Genomic DNA, 4353 nt, shown 5'->3' with positions numbered 1-4353 from the left:
GCATGGACAAGGGGGCAGGTTACTTCTACTTGAACAATCTTTTTTAAAGTATCCTTGTAGACCACACTGGAAGCAAGTCCTATTAGGCATTCAATTCGTCCAGCTTTTCCCTTTTCCAGAGCCTCCAAAGTCCTCTTGCCTGAGGTCCATGACTAAAGCAGTGGTCTTTTTTTTAATACCGTTTGTCCCATTCTGCCTGCTCCTCCTGATCTCTATTATAAAAAGCCGAGGTTGCCAAGTTCAATAGGTTTCTAAGTTTTGCTCTGGGCCTAAGGCAGACTTTTGAAGTTTTTTCCTAATGTCTGCAGCTGACTGAGTGATAAACTTATCCTTTAGGATTAGTTGGCCTCCAATAGAGTCAGGTGACAGAGAGGTATGCTTCCTCAATGCCTCCCTTAGTCTCTCCAGAAAGGCAGGAGGATTTTCTTCCTTTCCCTGTGTTATAGTGGACATCATTTAATAATTCATAGGCTTCTTCCTAGTTTTCCTTAGTCCTTCTAGCATGCAAGTTAGCTAATGTCTGTGGCATCAATCTCCATGTTCTGATTCTGTGTCCCAGTGAGGGTCTACACTGGGAACTGCCTGCTGGCCTGTGGGGAATCATTCTCTTTCCTCTGTTGTTATCCTATCATTGACCTGACTGAGATACCAGAGATCGCCACACTCTCGGGCTGCAGTTATGGCAGCATTTCTCTCATTTGGGGTTAGTGTCTGATCTAGCAGTAACATTATATCTCTCCATGTCAGATCAAAGGATTGTCCTAACCCTTGTAAAACATCAATATAGCCATCAGGGTTATCTGAAAATTCACCTAGGTCTATTTTAATTTGCTTTAAGTCTGAGAGAGAAAACGGTGCACACACTATGGCTGGACTGAATTCTCCTCCTCCCACTGCTTGGAGGGGGCATAATCGGGGAATGTCTGCACTCTCTGCTTCATTGTTTACCCCTTTGTCTATCTCCTCTTGGACTGTATGTGTTGGTTGAAGGGGGGTCCTTATTAGTTGAGGAAGGAGTCAGGGGGGCGCTGGGGTAGGGAGGTAGACTCTGAGGGCTTCCTGTAGGGCATAAATCACCTTTTTACAAAATTGCGAGTTGTCTCTTAATGAAAAGAAAGTTTGTACATATGGCACTTCACTCCATTTGCCTTCTTTTCTGCAAAAGAGGTCTAGATGTAAGATGGTGTTATAATGTATACTTCCCTCAGGAGGCCAGGTTTCTCCCCCTTGAAGAGGATATCGTGGCCAGGCGGTACTGCAGAAGAATATGTCGTTTCTTTCTTAGCATCTGAGGGTCAAATTGGTTCTAATTCTCCAGAATACATCTTACGGGCATTTTTGCCTGGAAGGGGGAAATGTTTCCCATCTGAAAAAAGAACATATGGATGCCAGCACCCCTAGTCATTTTCCGATGAGCCTTAGTCCTAGAGCATCCTCTATAGTCCTAATGCTTATTCCTTTCGAGGGTGCGTAACCACCCACGGACCTCTGCTTATCAGATTAGTTATGCTCACTCGTGTAGCAGTCCTGCACCTGCTTTACCGCCTCTCTTGACCACAGAAAAAGGGGTCCGGGCTGCTGGATTCTATTGGTCCTTTACCATCATGCCCAACATTGCATTTGCGCTCAGGGGTGAGTTCCTTTCCAGGATGCGTAACCACCCATAGACCTCTGCTTACCAGATTAGTTACATTCACCGATGTAGCAGTCCTGCACCTGTTTTCCCACCTCTCTTGACACAAAGAAAGGGGTTCAGGCTGCTGGATTCTAGTCGTCCTTTACCAGCATGCCCAATATTGCCTGTGTGCTCAGGGGTGAATCCTAGAGCTAGACTGGGCTCCTGAGTATTTTATAACAACCCAGCTGCCCCGTCAAGATGCGTTCCTATAAACAACCGCTCTTATGCAAATTCATTTCAGAGAAGGCGTAGCTAACCTTTTGAGTCAGGATTGAGATAGCCTTTTGATTCTGTAAGTACTTTAAGGCTTGGCTGAGTGCAAACAGCTCGCATGTTTGAGGAGACCAATTATTAGGCAATTTTTCTAACTCTGCTTCCACAAGAGTCTCCGTATCAATTACTGAATACCCACTGGGTCTTTTTCTCAATCACTTGGGAGGAACCATCTATCGTCCTGTCCTGAAGGGAGTTCCTCCTAGGTCTGGTCGGAACTTGCATGGTAATTAAGATTTAAATCCCCTGTTAGGAAACCTGCTGGGTTAAGGATTTTTGATAGGAAAGCTCTGGGTTGTCAGAGGCCTCAGTGTTCTCAGGCTACGCCCTTGTTTACACTGACAACAAGGTAGTATTGGAGTGCTACAGGGTCACGGAGAAGACCTTCAATAATTAATTACAGGTTTTAAATTTACCCTGGCTTTTAAAGGAATAGGGCACACTTCTTTTTTTTTTTTTTTTTTTTTTGGCATTTCTATCTTTTTCTTTTTCTCTTTGTCTCCCTCTTTGTCTCTCCCTCCGTCTCTCTCTCTCAGCCATTACAAACTTGGGGCCCCGGCAAAGGTGGTGGGGAACGGGTCTCACATAACTGACCATGTGGACAGCTGTATGCCTGAATTGGGCGGGACACCAGGAATAAGACTCCCTGGGTTTATAGTCTAGATGCCTAAGGATGCAGCCTAGAGCTTCCTTAGATCCCTTTGGAGATACAACTTGCTAGAGGAAATGAAAGTCTGAACCATTAGTACCTAGGAGGCAGGGATCAGAGGAAGTAGATTCAGAGCTAAGGAGAATTTTGAGGATACACTTTCAAGATTGTCATGGTTGGGACCCAGAAGGTACGGGTCAGAAGGAAAGGTAGGGGCGCACGCAAGGGCGACTGTTGAGTAGAGGCTTCTGGCTGCGCCGTGATCTCAACCGGCTAATGCCGGGAGTTTGGGAGGACAGCTTGCTGCTTCTAGTCGACCCTCGGCTTCCCCAAGAAAATTGAAAGTGGAAACTGGCTCCAGGCAGACCAACGTCCCCCAACCCAGAAGGGTTGGAAGTTGTTAGAAAGCCCTTCCACAGGTAGCCTCACACCTGAGTCTTAAGTCAGGCAGTCACACTAATAGTTTTTAACTGGCGGACAGGTGCCCGGTATTCTCCAATTTCTAAGGAAGGATAGAACAGAACAGCAAGTGAAGGTGGTCCAATATTACTCACCGCTTTGGAGGTCCCTTCATGGTCGCCAAAATGTTACGGGGCGAGGGGGTCCTTGCTCCTAGAGTTCCCAAGATGGTGACGGGCAGCTTCCAAAATGGCGGTGGGCCACTTCCAAGATGGTGGCAAGCCTCATATTCTCTGACCTGGGGTTCTTGGCCTTACAGATTCCAAGGAATGGAATCTTAGGCCATGCAGTGAGTGTTACAGCTCTATTAGAAGCCGTGGGTCATGGAAGAGAACCATGGAACCCAGTGACTAGTGTTCAGCTCGATTAAGGATGAACCCAGGCACTTAGCCGTGCAGGAACAATGGCAAGCCTTTAGCCCGATCAGGAGTGGCAATAGGCGCCTCGCTGGATCAGGAGCACAGCGGACACCCTGCTGGATCTGGAGCGATGGAAGTCAGCTCAAGGGTGGGTCTGCCACGGCGGCAAACAGCAGTGGTGGACGGCAAGCGTAAAGCTCAGCTCCAGCCCTAACAAAACACGGACCAGAAGAGTGCAGCTGCAAGATTTAATAGAGTGAAAACAGAGCTCCCATATAAGGGAAGGGAGCCCAAAGGGGTTTGCCCTTGCTGGCTTGAATGCCTGGGTTTATATCCTGATCCTTTTCCCTCCTGCTGTGCTCTCAGGCAACAGATGATTGACTATTTCTTTACCTCCTGTTTTTGCCTAATTAGCATTTTAGTGAGCTCTCTGATTTGTCAGATGTGGGCTAAGTTGCAAGCCCCATGTTTAAAGGTGGTGGTCACCTTCCCAGCTAGGCTTACGGATTCTTAGTCGGCCTAGGAAATCCAACTACTCCTGTCTCTCAGCCTCAACGCTTGCAGTCTGTGCACCCACAGGATTAACACCACATGGATGCCACCAAGGCTTATGGCTTATACTCGCTAAAGCAGTGGCCTGAGTTGTACCTGGGCCCCTTTTAACCTCAGCTGGACTTGGAGCGGTTGGGCTGCAGGAAGCAGTGTCTTTAGGCTTCACAGAGTGGTGGGGCCCAGGGTCTGGCCCACAAAACACCGTTCTTCTCTCCTAGGCTTCTGGGCTAGTTGATAAAAGGGGCTGCTGCAAAGGTCTCTGAAATACCTTCGAGGTCTTTTTCCTATTGTCCTGGTTATCAGCACTTGCCTTTTACTTTTAGTTATGCAAATGTCTGCAGCCTGCTTGAGTTCTTCCCTTGAAAATGGGTTTTTCTTTCCTA

At 47.4% G+C, this 4353-nt stretch overlaps 1 pseudogene; it reads right to left on the bottom strand.

Annotated features, from left to right (window-relative positions):
• Positions 1 to 269: 269 nt before the first annotated feature.
• On the bottom strand, positions 270 to 1366 carry LOC139359231 (uncharacterized; annotated as a pseudogene).
• Between the last annotated feature and the right edge of the window lie 2987 nt (positions 1367 to 4353).

The sequence above is a fragment of the Macaca nemestrina genome, chromosome 16 (assembly GCF_043159975.1).
Source record: "Macaca nemestrina isolate mMacNem1 chromosome 16, mMacNem.hap1, whole genome shotgun sequence".
NCBI lineage: Eukaryota > Metazoa > Chordata > Mammalia > Primates > Cercopithecidae > Macaca > Macaca nemestrina.
Note: the sequence above shows the minus strand (reverse complement) of the source record. Positions and strands in the feature narration are given on the sequence as shown.